Source organism: Mauremys mutica, chromosome 3, assembly GCF_020497125.1.
Source record: "Mauremys mutica isolate MM-2020 ecotype Southern chromosome 3, ASM2049712v1, whole genome shotgun sequence".
Lineage (NCBI taxonomy): Eukaryota > Metazoa > Chordata > Testudines > Geoemydidae > Mauremys > Mauremys mutica.
Window position 1 is genome coordinate 3,513,346 of NC_059074.1, and position 19,136 is coordinate 3,532,481.

The 19,136-nt window shown below is 57.9% G+C and overlaps 1 protein-coding gene across 3 annotated transcripts in view; it reads right to left on the minus strand.

Moving 5' to 3' along the window:
- MAPRE3 (microtubule associated protein RP/EB family member 3) overlaps nt 1-19,136 on the minus strand; it is a 67,105-nt gene that overhangs the window by 11,772 nt on the left and 36,197 nt on the right. Inside the window, exon 1 of one of the 3 annotated variants that reach the window (XM_045010054.1) lies at nt 6,663-6,712. The exons of the other annotated variants lie outside the window; for them this stretch is intronic. The gene's annotated coding sequence lies outside the window, so the exon portion shown is untranslated. Of the gene's footprint in view, nt 1-6,662; nt 6,713-19,136 lie in introns of those variants that run through there. 3 annotated transcript variants of the gene reach the window in all.

Here is a 19,136-nt window from a genome sequence, read left to right on the forward strand (position 1 = left end):
TGAAGAACAGACAGTTTGAGGACAGTGACCCTGAGTTTGGTGTTATGGAATTTAGCAATGGACGAGCGCGATGCGTTGTATGCTTACAGATCCCATCAAACTGAGCAGCGAAACCTGCGAACCTGAACCCACAGCTCCCAGCAAGGCACTGGAGCATAAAGACAAATCCAGAGATTTTTTCCAACGAAAGAGCAAGGGATACAATCCACAGAAAACACAAATGACAAACGTAACATCAGTTCCTGGCAAGGCTCTGAAAGCATCTTTCTTTCCAGCGCTTTGGCTTGCAAAGTGAAAACTCCCCTGCTGCTGGAGACCAACGGCTTCTTCCTGCGGCTGTAGAAATGTGCGAAGTGCTGGTACGCGAAGCTGCAGCGAAGAAGAAAGGAGGAAGACCAGGCCACTTTCAAAGGACACTGTTAGTAGGAGGACTGATGAGACTGTACATGTGAGCAGTTTGCAATTCCGCTTGAGGAGCCAGCTGTGCAATGAGTTCTTGGTCATTATGTTTGGCTGGGGGAAGTTTTGGAAGATTTTCCTTTTTGTCAGGAGTTACCGGACCAGCCAACAGGTCAGGAAATGTTCAGCTCACCAGATGAGCTCCTGACAGCTGAATCGCTGAACGAGGAGAAGTGTTGCGGTTTGCATGGACGGTGCCGCTGCCATGACAGGCCACAGGAGTGGTGTCGAGCAAGAATCCGCGCCCAAAACCCACAGGTGACGAACACACCCAGGCCCATGCAGCAAAGAGAATGGAACCCGAATTCCAGCTGTGACTGTTGTGAAGTCTGCCAAGTCCTGCCCTTTGAATGCTGCGTTTTGCGGAGCCGCGGTTAGCACCGGGAGCAGGACGTGGCACATTACCGTTCCCTATGGCAGCAGGTTGGTTGGCTGGCTCAGGGCAGCATGGCAGGTTCGCACAGAGCTGCTGCGTTTTCTTTCTGTGAACAAGCCCAAGATCGTGGCACTTCTCTGCCCAGACGAGGAGTGACACTTGCCTACCTCGCAGACACTGGAACTGGCTGAAGTCTGCATCTGAACATGATCAAACCCTGATTTCTCTTGCTTAAGGGAATCCACTGGCTGATGGGGTGGGCGCTCTGTGCTAACAGCTATTAGCAAGTCTTGTCTCCCTCTGTCAGCCAGGTCATTTGCATCAACGCAGACAGGAGCCTGTTCACCACTTTTCAGATCCTTAACTACTACCAATTCCAAGGCTGGACTCTGTTTTACAGAGATACCCCACAAATCCAAAGGGTCTGAGGCAGTGATTTCCCTACACCCCCCCTGAATTTCCCCAACACCCCCCCCCCCCGTTCCAGTTTTGTGAGCTAGTTACATATCAATTTAGTGACTGTTTGGAAATCTGAATTTAAATTGAAACATTAATACACACTTTAAAAGCTTATACAGTGTATGATAAAACATGTGTATCTGAAAAAGTATCATAGATTTGAAAAGTATGAACATAGACTAGCTTCCTTGCTTCCTTATACAGCTATTGTCTTTTATGCTGTCAGTGCATTCATTTCGGTGATGTTGGCCAACCTAATAATTTCAAATGATGATTTGTAAGCACAGTCTCAATGAGCTCTCCCTGACAGCTAGTGATGAGCTGGGGGCTAAGGCTCCAGGGCCAGATTAGATTTACATTCACACCTAATCTACCTAGGGATCCAGCACACAGAGCTGTGTTGTCCAAGTGATAGATTTTGGCTGGGGCTGGGTTACAAACCACTTGAATGTGGGGGAAGGGAGGATGAAATGTTGTTCTTATTGTATGAGTAAAGGGCAGTAGAACTGTATTAGCCTGTGATGATTTGAAGGCATCGAGAGAGGGTGGGGACCTGTCCCTCTCCACTGGTTAAAGACAGAGCTGATTAGGCTCCATAGATAGTCTTTTGTTCTGTTAAGTGACCACTGCAGCTGAAAGCGCTGACAATCAGGTCTAAGTGCTTAGTCCTGTTGTGGGGACAGTGTTCCTGTGGGTACAGTGTTTCTGTGTAAGAGGCAGCCCAGACTGCACTAGCAGCGAGGTTCCCCCACTGAGAGCTCAGCGGAAATCACTGAGAGCTGGTGGAACCTCAAGAGACCAACTCGCAGAGGTCACAGTGGTAGGTGACAGTGCAGGGCCATTGGCAACAGAGCGGTGGAGTGAAGGGTGGCACAACGAACAGCCGTGGCCAGAGCGAACTGTGCCTTTTTGTCCCCCACCTGGGAGGTGTACTCACGTGAAAGTGAAGTCTGAGTCTCCACTGACCAAGGACAACACCGGTGAGTGGAGTGCGGTGGAGGGAAAAGTGAGGGGCACGTTAAATGAACATTTGTTTGTTGGACTATATTTTAGTCACTTTGCTCCAGAATGCTAGATTTGTGACTGGGAATGGAAACTTATATAAATATGTTTCCTAGTAGGCCAAGATTTTTAAAATGCAGTATTTGCCAAGGTTATCTCACATTGTTATCTTGGGAGGTCATTATGTTGGGGAGTTTCTGTACTAAACATTTTTATTATTATAATTAATTTTTACATAAGAATGGTCATACTGGGTCAGACCAATGATCCATATAGCCCAGTACCCTGTCTTACAACAGTGGCCAAGGCCAGGTGCTTCAGAGGGAATGAACAGAACAGAGAATCATCAAGTGACCATCCCCTGTTGCCCATTCCCAGCTTCTGGCAAACAGGCTAGGGACACTCCGAGCATGGTGTTGCATCCCTCCCCATCCTGGCTAATAGCCACTGATGGACCTATTCCCCAGGAATTTATCTAGTTCTTTTTTTAATCCTGTTATAGTTTTGGTCTTCACACCATCCCCTGGCAAAGAGTTCCCTGGGTTGACTTCATACTGAGTGAAGAAGTACTTCCTTTTGTTTTTGTAAAACCTGCTGCCTATTAATTTCATTGGTTGACTGCTAGTTCTTGTGTTATGTGAAGGATTAAATAACATTTCCTTATTCACTTTCTTCACACCAGTCAAGATTTTATAGACCTCTATCATATCCCCCTTAGTCATCTCTTTTCTAAGCTGAAAATTCCCAGTCATTTTAATCTCTCCTCCTGTTTCATACCCCTGATCATTTTAGTTGCCCATCTCTGTACCTTTTCCAATTCCAATATATATTTTTTAGGATGGGTGACCAGATCTGCACACACTATTCAAGATGTGCACGTACCATAGATTTATATAGAGGCAATATGATATTTTCGGTCTTATTAGCTATCCCTTTCTTAATGATTCCCAACATTGTTTGCTTTTGTGACTGCCGCTGCCCATTGAGTGGATGTTTTCAGAGAACTATCCACAATGACTCCAAGATCTTTCTTGAGTGGTAACAGCTAATTCAGATGCCATCATTTTGTATGTATAGTTGAGATTGCTTTCCAATGTGCATTACTTTGCATTTATCAACATTGAATTTCATTTGCCATTTTGTTGCCCAGTCACCCAGTTTTGTGAGATCCCTTTGTAGCTCTTCGCAGTCTGCCTGGGACTTAACTATCTTGAATAGTTTTGTATCATCTGCAAATTTTGCCACCTCACTGTTTACCCATTTTTCCAGATGAATATGTTGAATAGGACCGGTCCCAGTACTGACCCCTCAAGGATACCACTATTTACCCTTTCTCTGTTCTGAAAACTGATAATTTATTCCTACTCTTTGTTTCCGATCTTTTAACCAGTTAGTGATCCATGAGAAGGCTTCCCTCTTATCCCATGATGGCTTGCTTTTCAAAAGTCAATTTAAATTATTTATTTATTTATTTATTTTTTAAAAATGTAGACCTGTTATGCGTTTTGGTGTAACTTGCATTATTCTTATGTTAAATTTGCATCATCCTAACAAAACATTTACTTTATTCATATCTCTTTGGTCCTGACACCCCCCCTGTAAATTCGAACACCCCCCCTAATTTCAATTCCTGGGGAAACCACTGGTCTGAGGGTGAGAGCTGGCTTGCTCTCCTCTGCATCCTCAAGCGTTCAGCCATAACACTGTTTTGCTCTGAAACACCAGTAACCCAATCTGTCCTCAGCCCCTGAAGCCCAGACTGCTCACTCACAGACAGTCCTGTCCCAACACCATTGTCCTCCCAATACGCTGGCCACACCCAGCCACTTGGTTATAGGGCTGCTCAACTTTCTTAACAGCGCTTACTCCATCTGAGACCTTCTCAAAGCTGCCCACACTGGATCTTTCAAAAGGAAAGTCAGTGGATCCATTCACAACAGAACATTTCTGGCTGTTAGGAACTGAAACTTCCTTGATTAAATCACTTTCACACCCTTCAGTTGCAGCAAACTGCTTGCACAGACTAACCTGAACATTTTTCTCTTCGGGAGTCTTTCTAAGCACCAATTCTCCTTTACCGTGCTCCACAGAAGCATCGCTCTGCTGAGCCACTGCTAACTCCTGAATTTCACTTACATCCAAAAAAATCATCTCTGGTCCATCAGGCGGATTCCTACACAATCCCCTTTCAGGCAAACTGCTAGATTTCACAGTCACAAGGTCAGAAGCCTTCTCCTTCCCTTTGCCACACACAAGCTCAGAAATCTTTTCCTTCTTGCTACAAGTTTCCAGACTGTCAGTGGGTAACACTGGCGGGGTTGGGGTCGGGGTCAGGGTCGGGGTCGGGGTCGGGGTGGGTGGAGCAGGATGAGGCAGGGTGGGGGTGGGGGCTTTGAGGCAGGGTGGGGGCAGTTCTCAGCTGCTTCACATGCACCCAACGGGCTAAAGCAACAAAACCACTTGCACATGCTCTGCCCCAGTGACCCCCGCTCTGCGCCCCCCCCAGCACAGCCCCCCCCGGTGAGCCCCCGCTCTGCGCCCCCCCCAGCACAGCCCCCCCCGGTGAGCCCTGCTCTGCGCCCCCCCCAGCACAGCCCCCCCGGTGACCCCCGCTCTGCGCCCCCCCAGCACAGCCCCCCCGTGACCCCTGCTCTGCACCCCCCAGCACTGCGCCCCCAGTGAGCCCCCGCTCTGCGCCCCCCCCAGACCAGCCCCCCCCGGTGACCCCCGCTCTGTGCCCCCCTCAGCACAGCCCCCCCCGGGGACCCCCGCTCTGTCCCCCCCTCAGCACATCCCCCCCCCCGGTGAGCCCCCGCTCTGCGCCCCCCCATCACTTCCCCCACCCGGTTTGCCCCCGCTCTGCGCCCCCCCAGCACATCCCCCCCCGGTGAGCCCCCGCTCTGTGCCCCCCCAGCACATCCCCCCCGGTGAGCCCTGCTCTGCGCCCCCCCAGCAAATCCCCCCCCGGTGAGCCCCCGCTCTACGCCCCCCCAGCACATCCCCCCCGGTGAGCCCCCGCTCTGCGCCCCCCCAGCACCTGGGCTTTCTCCGGAGGTCCCACCACAGGAGCAGCCAGGACCCAGCAGGGGTGAGGCTGCTGTCAGTCATGCCGCTGGGCAAGCTGCCCCCTGGGGCTGGAGTGGTTCCCTCTCCTCCTGGGACCAATGCGGAGCGCCCCCCCCCCCCCATGTGCCGTGGGGCAGAGGGAGCCCTGGCCTGGATTTGCACCGCTCCTGCTTCCTGGCAAGGTGCTGTGCATTTCAATCTCACCACCAGGGGGAGCCCCTCGTAAGGCAGAACCCGGCGCCTGGCCGCTGTCTACACTGCAGCAGGGCCCCGGCTGGACGGACAGACAGACACTAGTGGCAGTGTGGGCGCCGCGGCTAGAACAGCCCCCGGACCTCCAGCCAGGAGCTCCGCCGGCCACTGCGCCCCCACGGGACGAATCGCTCAAGCCCCACTAGTGCCGGTCTCTCCGCCCAGGCTGGGAGCTCCCTGTGGCCCGCAGGACGAAGCAGGCAGCCCAGGGGGGGAGTGAACAGCCGGGGGGGGGGGACGAAGTGAGCAGCCCCAGACCGGGGGAGGGGGGAGAGGGCAGCTCGGGGGGGGAGTGAACAGCCGGAGGGGGGGACGAAGTGAGCAGCCCCAGACCGGGGGAGGGGGGAAACGGCAGCCCAGGGAGGGAGTGAACAGCCCCAGATGGGGGGGACGAAGTGAGCAGCCCCAGATGGGGGGAGAGGGGAGCCCGGGGGGGGGGGGGGAAGCGAGCAGCCCCAGATGGGGGGGACGAAGTGAGCAGCCCCAGATGGGGGGGGAGAGGGCAGCCCGGGGGGGGGGGAAGCGAGCCGCCCCAGATGGGGGGGACGAAGGGAGCAGCCCCAGAGGGGGGGGGAGAGGGCAGCCCGGGGGGGGGGAAGTGAGCAGCCCCAGATGGGGGGGAGAGGGCAGCCCGGGGGGGGGAGCGAGCAGCCCCAGATGGGGGGGGAGAGGGCAGCCCGGGGGGGGGGAGCGAGCAGCCCCAGATGGGGGGGGAGAGGGCAGCCCGGGGGGGGGAGCGAGCAGCCCCAGATGGGGGGGGAGAGGGCAGCCCCGGGGGGGGAAGCGAGCAGCCCCAGATGGGGGGGGGGAGAGGGCAGCCCGGGGGGGGGGAGCGAGCAGCCCCAGATGGGGGGGGGGGAGAGGGCAGCCCAGGGGGGGGAGCGAGCAGCCCCAGGCAGAGGCAGCGAGCAGCCCACGGGGGCGGGGAGAGAGCAGCCCTGTTGCACACAGCCCCTCTGTGCCCGGCCCCTGGGGGGCTGCCAGGCAGCCCATGCCATCCCCCCCCGGCAGCCCCAGCCCAGGGAGAGGCAGCCCCCAGCAGAGTCACCTGGACGAGGCTCCGGCCTGCTGCGGCCCCAGTACCTCAACAGGGCGCCACCCCCCCCGGCACTGAGCCACTGTGTCACAGAGCCCCCCCTTCTCAGCCAATCAGCTGGCAGGGCTGGGGGCGCCTCACCACCCACCACGCGCACACAAAGGGCAGGGCAGGCTGGAGGGACGGGGCACAGGTCTAGGCGGGGGGGGGAAGGGTACTGGCTAGGGGGAAACAGGAATGGGGTGCGACTGGATCTTGGGAGAGACTCCGTGGGAGGGGGGCCCTCCGGGGAAGGGCTGGGGGCTCCGTCACTCCCCAGCAGGGAGATGGGGCCGGAGGGGGGTGTCTCCCCAGGAAGGGCTGGGGGCTCCGTCACTCCCCAGCAGGGAGATGGGGCCGGAGGGGGGGTCTCCCCAGGAAGGGCTGGGGGCTCCGTCACTCCCCAGCAGGGAGATGGGGCCGGAGGGGGGTCTCCCCAGGAAGGGCTGGGGGCTCCGTCACTCCCCAGCAGGGAGATGGGGCCGGAGGGGGGTGTCTCCCCAGGAAGGGCTGGGGGCTCCGTCACTCCCCAGCAGGGAGATGGGGCCGGAGGGGGGTGTCTCCCCAGGAAGGGCTGGGGGCTCCGTCACTCCCCAGCAGGGAGATGGGGCCGGAGGGGGGTCTCCCCAGGAAGGGCTGGGGGCTCCGTCACTCCCCAGCAGGGAGATGGGGCCGGAGGGGGGGTCTCCCCAGGAAGGGCTGGGGGCTCCGTCACTCCCCAGCAGGGAGATGGGGCCGGAGGGGGGTCTCCCCAGGAAGGCTGGGGGCTCCGTCACTCCCCAGCAGGGAGATGGGGCTGGAGGGGGGGTCTCCCCAGGAAGGGCTGGGGGCTCCGTCACTCCCCAGCAGGGAGATGGGGCCGGAGGGGGGGGGTCTCCCCAGGAAGGCTGGGGGCTCCGTCACTCCCCAGCAGGGAGATGGGGCTGGAGGGGGGCCCTGTGCTGGGATGTTTAGGCCCAGACCAGACACAACCTGAAAACATCTCGAGATGCAGCCTGGCTCCTAGGGGGACAGACAAGCTGCCCCCCCCCCCCCCCGCAGGCCCAGCCAGGCTCACCCATGTGATTTGCGGGGTGCTGGGGGGGAGGGGAGCTTGCCCTCCAGCTGGCCCATGGCCTCTCTCAGAGCGGCCATTCCCTGGGAACGAGCCAAGTGCCCCCCCCCCGACATGAGCGGCTGAGGCGGAGCCAGGGGGCGGCTGGGGGGCCTGGCTCCTCATGTGGGCAGCACCAGCTGTAGCTGGGTCCAGCTGTGCTGCCCGGGGGGTCCCAGCCCCACGGGAGGGGAGGACGGGGGGGCATGCCCCACTACCCTGCACCAATCCCTACTCGGCCCCTGCAGCCCCAGCCGGGTGACCCCTCTGGGGGCCTGCCCCGGCTCTGGGCTATGCCAGTCCCCAGGGCACAGGGCTCAGCAGCCAGCTCTGGCCAGCGAGGCCCTGCTAGTGCTGCCTGGGAGCCTGAGGGCCGGCTGCCCTCTGCCCCACACAGGGGAAGCCCTCGTAGCCCGCCGCCCGGCCAGCCCCGGAGCACGCCGGCGCCCGCCCCCGGCCAGCCCCGGCGCCCGCCGCCCGGCCAGCCCCGGAGGCGCCCGGCTAGCCCCGGAGCACGCTGGCGCCCGCCGCCCGGCCAGCCCCGGAGCACGCTGGCGCCCGCCGCCCGGCCAGCCCCAGGAGCGCGCCGGCGCCCGCCGCCCGGCCAGCCCCGGAGGCGCCCGGCTAGCCCCGGAGCACGCTGGCGCCCGCCGCCCGGCCAGCCCCGGAGCACGCTGGCGCCCGCCGCCCGGCCAGCCCCAGGAGCGCGCTGGCGCCCGCCGCCCGGCCAGCCCCAGGAGCGCGCCGGCGCCCGCCGCCCGGCCAGCCCCGGAGCGCGCCGGCGCCCGCCGCCCGGCCAGCCCCGGAGCGCGCTGGCGCCTGCCGCACGCACTGGCCACACCGTGCTGGGACGGGGTGGCTGCCCCTGCGCAGGACACAGGCTCGGACCCAGCGGGGGGCAGCCCTGGGAGCCCTGCCCGGTGCCGGAAGGAGGATCTCAGCCCAGGCCCGAGAGGCGGCTGGCAGCCTGGCTGGCTGCAGCAAATGGGCTGCCATCCAGAAGGGCTGGAGCCAGGGTGGAGCGGCCCTGAGCCACCCCGTGGGGTGGAGCTGCCCTGCCAGGAGTCACTCTGTGCAGGGGGTTCCTGGGGAAACGTGAAGCTGATAAGCTGTTTACAGGGGGGTCCCCTCAATCGCTTCTGAATCCGGCCTGAGATCGGCCCCAGGATACGTTACAAAGGCTCAGGCCGGCAGCATCTGCCCAGGAGTTTATCGGGGTCAGGCGCTCCAGCTGGCAAGCCCCCATTAACCCCCTCCTTGCCACGCCCGCACTGGCCTGGGCACACACCAGCCCAGCGGCCTGCACACGCTCTGCAAGCGCGGCTGAGGGGTTACGCAGAGTGCTTCCAGCTGGCACAGTGCAGCCAACGCTCCCCTCCCCCTGCCAGCGAGAGCCAGGGACCCGCAGAATCCCCTCCCCGCCGGGCACGGCCATGCTGGGAGAGGGGCACGGCCGTGCTGGGAGGGGGGCACGGGATTTCCAGGGAGGGGCGGAGAAAGGGGGCACCGGAGACCGAGCAGCCATGGAGTCCAATGGCAAAGGGGGAAGCCTGTGGCAAGTCACACCCCAGTGAGTGTCACCCCCATCACCTGGATCCAGGCCTCCACCATCCTCATCCTGAGCCGAAGGAGCCACACGCCCCCTCCCCTCAACCATCTCCAGCTCAACCCCCCCGCAGCTGGGATGTGAGACTGCCACACCCCCTGCCCATCCCTGCATCCTTTGGCTTCCCCACTTTATTCTGCTCTTTCCTCTCTTGCTTTTCCTCTTGTCTAGTACGAGCCTGGCTGAGCCAGCCAAGACTGCTGTGAGCCTGTGACCACTGAGGCAACTCAAACAAATCTCCCACCTGGCTGATGCTGGCACGAGTTTGCCAGGTCTCGGAGTTGCTGCTAAAGCCGCCTGGTGGGCCTGCATTTCTCCGATGCGGAGGCTGCACTGGCAGTCACCACCAACGCCAGAAGCTGCAGTTTCTGTCTCTGCTGTTCCTTTTCCCCCCCGTGTGGGGGTTTGTCTAGTGCAAGTAGCCAGGTTTGGTGTCACAGCAACCACCCTGGCAGTGCAGCGGCCACAAAGGTACAAAGCTCAGCAGCCCTGTGGCTGTAGCAGAAGGACTGTTGCCGAAACACCAAACCTTGAAACTCCAGCGTGAACCCCAGCCTGATACATGAGAGATCCTCTCCCCATGGCTACCCGCTCTGCCTGCATCTTCCTCTGCTCTCTTGGCTTTTCACCGCATCCCCAAATAACTGTACGGAGATGAGACAGCCCGTCCAGCTCTGCTGGGCCTGAGCAGGATCAGTGAAGGAGAGGATCTGACCAGACCAACCAGTTGATGTCCCTGACCAGGAAGACAAGCTGGAGTCTAGAGCAATAGCTGGTTTGCCCAACCTTCCAGCCCAAAGTATCTGTGACTGACCAGTCGCCCTGGACTCAAAAACATCAAGAAAAGCATTTCCCCAGCTTTACGACCCTACCTCTTCTCTCCCTTCTGCACCCCTCTGCCTTGTCTACTGCAGGAAAGCGACTATCATGCCCCACTCAGAGTTAAACACAGCTAGCCCCTTTGTTGATTTGTTGGGGAGGAGTCAACGTGGTTTTTGTAAAGGGAAATCATGCCTCACCACTCTACTAGAATTCTTGGAGGGGGTCAACAAGCATGTGGACAGGTGGGGGGATCCAGTGGATATAGCGTACTTAGATTTTCAGAAAGCCTTTGACAAGGTCCCTCACCAACCAAAGGCTCTTAAGCAGAGTAAGCTGCCATGGGATAAGAGGGAAGGTTCTCCCATGGGTTGGTAACTGGTTAAAAGACAGGAAACAAAGGGCAGGAATAAATGGTCAGTTTTCAGAATGGAGAGAGGTAAATAGTGGTGTCCCCAGGGGTCTGTGCTGGGCCCAGTGCTGTTCAACATATTCATAAATGATCTGGAAAAGGGGTAAACAGTGAGGTGGCAAAATCTGCAGATGATACTAAACTACTCCAGATAGTTAAGTCCCAGGCAGACTGCGAAGAGCTATGAAGGGATCTCACAAAACTGGGTGACTGGGCAACAAAATGGCAGATGAAATTCAGTGCTGATAAATGCAAAGTGATGCACATTGGAAAACATAATCCCAATGCTACATATACAATGATGGGGTCTAAATTAGCTGTTACCATTCAAGAAAGATCTTGGAGTCATTGTGGATAGTTCTCTGAAAACATCCACTCAATGTGCAGCAGGAGCCAAAAAAGCAAACAGCATGTTGAGAATCATTAGGAAAGGGATAGATAATGAGACAGAAAATATCAGATTGCCTCTATATAAATCCCTGGTATGCCCACATCTTGAATACTGGGTGCAGATGTGGTCTCCTCATCTCAAAAAAGATATATTGGAATTGGAAAAAAGGTTCAGAAAAGGGCAACAAAAATTATTAGGGGTCTGGAACGGCTTCCATATGAGGAGAGATTAATAAGACTGGGACTTTTCAGCTTGGAAAAGAGACGACTAAGGGAGGATATGACAGAGGTCTGTAAAATCATGACTGGTGGGGAGATAGTAAATAAGGAAGTGTTCTTTACTCCTTCTCAAAATACAAGAATTAGGGGTCACCAAATGAATTACTAGGCAGCAGGTTTAAAACAAACAACAGGAAGTATTTCTTCACACAACACACAGTCAACCTGTGGAACTCTTTGCCAGAGAATGTTACGAAGGCCAAAATTATAACAGGATTCAAAAAAGAACTAGAGAAGTTCATGGAGGACCGGTCCATCAATGGCTATTAGCCAGGACAGGCAGGGATGGGGTCCCTAGCCTCTGTTTGCCAGAAGCTGGGAATGGGTGACAGGGGGTGGATCACTTGATGATTCCCTGTTCTGTTCATTCCCTCTGGGGCACCTGGCACTGGTCCCTGTGGGAAGACAGGACACTGGGCTGGCCACCACTGGGCTGGCTCACCCAGCAGGACACTGGGCTGGATGGACTGTTGGCCTCACCCAGCTTGGCCATTCTTACGTCACCTCCCTCTTCCCTAGCTTATCAAACACAAGCTCCACTCCAGGCTCTTTCCGGCCTGTCCCAGCCTACCTAGCACCGCTGATCCGAAGTGTCGCCTCCCACCCCCGCGTGCCCGTGGGGCCAGCCTCCACTGCCCCCACGTTTACCTTTCACACAAGTCCCCGGCCCCGCTCCCTTCCAGGAACAGCCACAGAGCTACTCCAGCTCTCCTGCAAACCTCGCCTTTGCCTGCAAAACCTGACCCCGGGGAGGCTGCTGTCCTCCCACGTCTGCCTGTCTGTCCGCAGCTGGGCTCTCGTTTTATTAAACTTTGTCAGCCCCCTGGGGCAAGGGCTGGCTGTTCACTCTCTGTCTGCCCAGCACCCAGCGTGATATGGGGGGGGGGCTGACTGGGGCACGATGGGGGGCCCAGGTGCTAGGGTAACCCAAATAATAAGAATAACCATTTTAGAAAGAAATCTAGTTCTGATGTGAAGTCCCCAAGTGGTGGAGAATTCAGGGCACCTTGGCCAGCAGACCCAGTGGTAACTCCCCTCACCATGAATAACCTGCAGTGTAAAGCCTGTTGGAATCTGTCCCATTTCATTCACCAGCCCCGGGCTGGTTCTGCCTTTGGCTGCGATTCAGGAGCTGCCTGCTCTCAGGAATCTCTCCGCACACATGCCGTCCAGCCGGTCCCGATCAAGGCACCTCTCAGCTGTCTCACAGATTCTTTAGCCTCTCCCTGCCAGGCCCTGTCGCTCTTTCCAGTCAGCCAGCATGTTCTCAAGTGTGGGCCCCAGAGCCGTCTCCCCAACGCAGGGTGGGTAACTCAGCGGAGCTGGGCAAGGGGAGGGCGGTGTCACACTGGCTGAGTCTGGGGGCAGGAGGAGTAAGGAAGTATGTCCCAGCCCCCCTTATCCTAGCCACAAGGCAAGCAGCCTCCAGCCCCGTGCCCACCAGCCTGCCCTGGAGCCCTGCCCGCCAGAAGGGAAGTGGGTTGGAAGAGGCTCCTGCAAATAAACAAACACTGTCCCCCCCCCGAACCCTCTTATCCAGGGAAGCAAAGCCAGGAGCCCTGGGGGAGAGCTGGGCACCTGCCCTTGGTCCAGGGGCACCACCGCCAGCTGACAGCAGAGTCCCCAGGCTGCCCCTGAGATCTCACCACTCCTGAGAGGGCTCTGTGCCCCCTAGCCCTCTGCCACTGCTGGCAGGTTCAGCTGCTGTCTCCCACCCCTGCGACGGCTGGGGCTGGCCAGAGGGCGCTCTCGCTGAATTACAGATCTCTTTAGAGAGGGCATCTCCATGTGCGAGGCGTGCCAGGACAGGTGCCAGGCGTGCCAGGACAGGTGCCAGGCATGCCAGGACAGGTGCCAGGCGGAAAGTTGAGCCTGAGCTCTGGCCCTTGTGCAGACGTATGAGCGGGGCGTCTTTGTGGCCGTACCATGGGCTGAGACAGGCTCCGAGGTCACAGTCAGCCGTGGATTAGCTTAGCTCACTGGAGAAGGGCTGTGTGCTCAGCACGTAACGAAGGAGGTACCTCCACGCACGCCGCATACCGGGGAGGAGAATTAGGGCTGCATCTAATACCTCTCACTGCCTGACTTCCACTTGCTTTAGTGCTGAGTCTCAGTTTTCATCAGTGTCACTTCACCTGCCAGGGCACCGCGGCCACCTCTGCTGGCCAGCAGGCGATAAGCACCCCATTCCTTTGTTAGGGCCTCTCAGGTGCTCTGAATGCTGCTAAGCACCACTCGATCCGCTGCCTCTGCCCTGGGGCTGGAGGAAAGCGCCAGGGGATAGTAGCACTGCTCTTTGCAGGGCTGTTGTAGCCGGGTGGGTCCCAGGATATCAGAGAACCGAGGTGGGGGAGGGAACAGCTTCTGTTGGGGCAGAGACAAGCGCCGGCCCGGGCCCCCCAGAGCCCCGGGAGCAGAAGACGAGCTGTGTGCGGCTCGGAAGCATCTCTCCCCTGCAGACGTGGGTGCAATAGGAGATGTTCCCTTCCCCAGGCCCACACGCAGTCAGGCCTGGCTGTGTGAATGACAACCCAGCGCAGCCTGCTGGGACACCACTCAGGCCCGGCTCCAAAGGAGAGCAGCCCCCGCTGAGCCTCCCGCTGCCCAGGCCCTGCTTGGAGCTCGGGTGACCAATGTCCCGATGTTATCAGGACAGGCCCGATATCTGGGGGCTTGTCTTATATAGGCACCTATTACCCCCCACCCCGTCCCGATTCGTCACACTTGCTGTCTGGTCACCCTACTTGGAGGTCTCCCCCCAAGCTCTGCCCCTCCCTCCTCGGCTGATTTGAACCCTTCTCCTCCCCCAGCCAAACGCTCTTCCTGGCCAGTTCACCCAGCACGGTCCTTCAGTGGCTTCTCCCCCTGCTGCCCCCAGCACCCCGCTGGGTTACAGGCAGTGCAGAGCCCGTCCCAGGCCTGGCGCAGGCCTCAGCAGACAGCAGCTCACGCACGCCTCTTGGGATTGCATTGGTGGGGGCCCTGCTTGGCCCCCCAGCTCACCCAGGAGGGTGCCCACGCCAGGCCTGTGCTTCTTGAAAAACTCCTGCCAGGCCCCACTTGTGCCATGAAGGAGGCAGGGGCCTTTGCCCTGCCCCCGGGAGAGGGTGGGCTGAGCGAGGCAGGCTCGGCCCAGCAGGCCACAGGCCCTGAATGGGGCAGGGGAGTCGAGGGAACTGGCTGCCATCCTGTCAGGTGGGGACAGACGGGTGCCTGAGCTCAGAGTGTGCCAGCCAAGCACAGCCCGGGCAGGGCGTCTGCAGGGAGATGGCTCCCTAGGACAGCCAGGGCCCAAGCCAGCCTGCGCCGCAGATCAGACAACGCTTTGACCGTGTCTGGAAACAAACCAGCAGTGAGGGCAGGTGCCTGGCGCCAGCACCGTATCCCCGCAGAGACACTGCACCAGCTGGGGCCTCCCAGCGACAGTGCTGGGGGGTCGGTCCGGCCCCGAGCGAGGAAGCTAGAGAGGCAGCTAGAGAGGCCCAGGCAGTGTGGAGGGTGCTGGCCTGCAGGCCCAGCACCCGTTCCCAGGGGAGTGGAGGCGATGCAGCTCCCTCCCAGGCTCTCCTGCTCTGCCCCCCTCTCTGGGCTTTGCGTGCGGAGACGCACGAGGGCGGTCACGGCAGAGACGCGTCAGACGCGGCCGAGGGGGGAGCCCAGAGCCCAGCAACAAGCAGAGCAATGACACAGGGGCACGTGGGCTCAGAGCCAGGGAGCCCCAGCCACCCTCAGCGCCTGTGCTACCGCAGCAGGCGTTGGGCTCTGGGAAAGGCAGGGGCTGGGCAGTCAGGCGCTCAGGACGAGTTCTGGGGGAGACGTGTGACGGACAGAAGGTGCCGCTCCGCCCTGGAAAGCGGAGGGAACGGGAGCAGGTGCCTGGGAGGGGGGACCGGCTAGGTTTGCAAGGGGCAGATTATTTTGGGGAGGAGAAGGGGGGTCACAGAAGCAACTATTTCCACTCAGCAACTGCCCCAGTAGTAGCTGTGCTATTTATTTTTAGCACCCCCAAGCATGCTTGGCGCTTCTGCCCACAGAGCTTACACGCCCAGCCGGCCTGCCCAGCCGCAAACGTCACAGCGAGTCTAACTGTGCACCGGGGGGCTCCCGGCCCCCCTGGATCCAGACGAGGTGGCCCGTGGCTGACTGGGCTGGTAAGCCCCATGTTCCCAAGACTCATCACGTACGGATAACACTCTGGTGGGGAGCCGGAGAGGGCACTACACACAGCGTGGGGCTCAGAAGCTTGGGGCTTTCCGGTGGTTACATATGGAGATGGACTGAAAGAGATCTGGGGGAGTGAGCTCCACGCCCCGGGGACCTCTCCCTTCCCCCGCCAACACCCCGTCGCCCGAAATCCTAATGCAGAGACCCCCTGTCGTGACAGACCTGCCTGATCAGTGCACAGGGCCCCACTCCCGTTAGCTGTCAGGGCTCCTGGACCCCTGCTGTCCTGACACAGGCACCTCCTGCCAGGGCCATCAGCCCCTGCTGAAACCCTGCTGCACACAGAGGGGATTCGGGCCTGTCTCGGCCCCCCAGTGTCCTGCTGCCAGAACGGGGGATCAGAAATGGAGTGCAGGAAACCACCCCTCCCACAATTACCTATGAGACCCACACACAAAACGTCACCGCCCGGAGCAGCGGATACAACCATCATGTCGGATTCAAAGCTCCTCTAGTTTGCAATATAGTGCGCCAGACTGCTCCTGCCAGGGTTAGCTGCTCTGCAAAAGCAGGTCACAAGGAAGCATGTCCCACTTCCAGGCACCCACGAGAGACTGAGCGTCCTGCCCAGACTGCGCTGCCCGGCGAGGGCGTTGGGGGCACAAACAGGATCGTCCCGCCCAGACTGCGCTGCCCGGCGAGGGCGTGTGGGGCACAAACAGGATCGTCCCGCCCAGACTGCGCTGCCCGGCGAGGGCGTGTGGGGCACAAACAGGATCGTCCCGCCCAGACTGCGCTGCCCGGCGAGGGCGTTGGGGGCACAAACAGGATCGTCCCGCCCAGACTGCGCTGCCCGGCGAGGGCGTTGGGGGCACAAACAGGATCGTCCCGCCCAGACTGCGCTGCCCGGCGAGGGCGTGTGGGGCACAAACAGGATCGTCCTGCCCAGACTGCGCTGCCCAGCGAGGGCGTTGGGGGCCCGGCGTACAAACAGGATCCCTGATTAAAACAGTGACGAGTTCCGCTGTTCCCAGAGCCGTGTGACAGCGTCACGCAGCAAGACGCACTTAATTATTAAACGATATGCACCAAAATAGGATCAGATGAAATGACTCTGTATGGCAGGCTTGGGAAATCAGGGCATGGGGAGATAGTGCTGCACAGTGAGAAATACCACACGAGTAACATGGAGCAGCTCTCTGTCCCCCAGCTCTGAGGCGCCTGGCCATGGTCTGGGGCAGCCTGGCTCCAGTGCCACGAGAGCTGACACCAAATCTCCTTGTTCCAACACAATCCAACAGTGTCACAGGGCCCAGGCAGCCCACAATGCACCAGGCTTCATGCAAAGGCCACCGTGAACCACGCACTTACTGCTGGCACAGCCACGTGGTGCTGGTCATTTACCAGCAGCCAAAGGGTTGCATGCGATTTGCACAAAGCAGAACAGAATGCAGCTGCCCATACCCCCGCAGGGGCTGCCTGCAGGTCCTAGGAGGCAATGCTCCAGGCTCCCGGATTCTGCACACCTCAACCAGTACTGTCACTTGCCATGTTGGGGTGTCTCACTCCTGGGGGGCAGGGCCCATGCTATGTTCGTACACCGCTGCCAGCACCGCACAGGGCGTGCCAGGGTGGGCAAAGGCCACAGGGGAGAAGCAGCCAGCCATAGCACACCTGGAGAGGGTGCAGGTGGAGGCCGGGTGCTCGGAAACTGAGGGCTATTCCTCACAGGGAATCAGCAGAGTCATTATTATGCACAAGAGACTCCGTGCAAAACAAATACAATGCAGTTAAGCTCCTCGCCTGCACCTCCAGAGAGCAGCCCATTGCAAGGGGCAGACAGGAACCAACAGCCTTTCTGCACTGGCCCAAGGCACCAACCATCTGGGCATCTGGGACATTATTAATATGAACTGGGACCGGATAAATCATTGTTGCAACCAACGTCCTATAGTGGCACCAAATCTTGTACAAAAGGAGGTCACATAACGTGTCTATGAAAAGGTTAGGATTTGATGGTTACGATTACGCTGTCTGTATGCATTAGGGTGACCAGACAGCAAATGTGAAAAATCAGAGCAGTGGGTGGGAGGTAATAGGAGCATGTGTAAGAAAAAGACCCAAAAATTGGGACTGTCCCTATAAAATCAGGCCATCTGGTCACCCTAGTATGCATGTATCATTTTTGTATTTCAAGTTATAAGTATTGGCTCTGTACTGTCTGTATTTCACACTTGTGCTGTGCTTCTGGGTGACACCCAGACAAGTTGGCATCAGCTCTGCCTGGCCTGCTTGATGGCCCATTAGCTACACAACTGACCCATGGAGAGAAGGCAGATCCGCCTTGTGACTCAGCAAGGCAGGGACAGGCCTATGGGCAGAACTCTGAGGTTTTCCCAGGCCACGTGCTGGGTAGCTTGTGGTTGGGACAAAGGAAGTACAAACCGCCTGACAAATGATATAAAAGGCAGCTGCATAATCTCCATCTTGTCTTCAATCCTGCTTCCTACCTCTGGAGGGACTTTGCTACAAGCTGAAGCTCTGCACAAAGGACTGAATGACCCATCCCAGTGGGGGATGTTCCAGAGACTTGATTTGAACCTGCAGTTTATTCCATCGTTGCTACAAGCCTGAACCAAGAACTTTGCCATTACTGTATGAAATTGATTCCATTTAACCAATCTTAGTCTCATCTCTATTTCTTTCTTTTTATGAATAAACTCTTAGATTTTAGATTCTAAAGGATTGGCAACAGCGTGATTTGTGGGTAAGATCTGACTTGTATATTGGTCTGGGGCTTGGGCCTTTGGGATCGAGAGAACCTTTTTCTCTTTTATTGGGGTGTTGGTTTTCATAACCATCTGTCCCCATAACGAGTGGCACTGGTGGTGATACTGGGAAACTGGCGTGTCTAAGGGAATTGCTTGGGTGACTTGTGGTTAGCCAGTGGGGTAAGACCAAAGTCCTCTCTGTGTGGCTGGTTTGGTGCCTTAGTAATAAAGGACACCCCACTTTGGGCTGTGACTGCCCTGCTCTGAGCAACTTGTCCTGAACTGTCACTCTCAGTTGTGTCCGCGAGAGGCAGCACGGTTCCAAGGGAACTAAAGAGCCATGGGAGAGAAGGGAAGGCCCTCTCCCTGATCAGTAACTGGTTAAAAGACAGGAAACAAGGGGTAGGAATAAATGGTCAGATTTCACAGTGGAGAGAAGGATCTTTACCAGGACCAGCGCTGTTCAACACATATCAGGGGGGAGAGATAGCTCAGTGGTTTGAGCATTGGCCTGCTAAACCCAGGGTTGTGAGTTCAATCCTTGAGGGGGCCATTTAGGGAACTGGGTTTTAAAAAAAAAAAAAAAAGATCTGAGAATTTGCCCTGCTTTGAGCAGGGGGTTGGACTAGATGATCTCCTGAGGTCCCTCCCAACCCTGAGATTCTATGTTGTTCATTTTAAGAACACTTTCACAGCAGATTTGAGAAAATGAAACAAAGGTACCAAAGTGAGATTTCTAAGGATGGATTCAGCACTTTACTCAAGGTTTAAGAAGCAGAAGTGCAGTCCAGAATCTGAGAGGGACGAGATGTGGAGCAGGCTTTCAAAAGTTTTAAAAGAGCAACACTCCGATGTGGAAACTACAGACCCGGAACCTCTTCTACTGGTGGCATCTGACTCAGATAATGAAAAT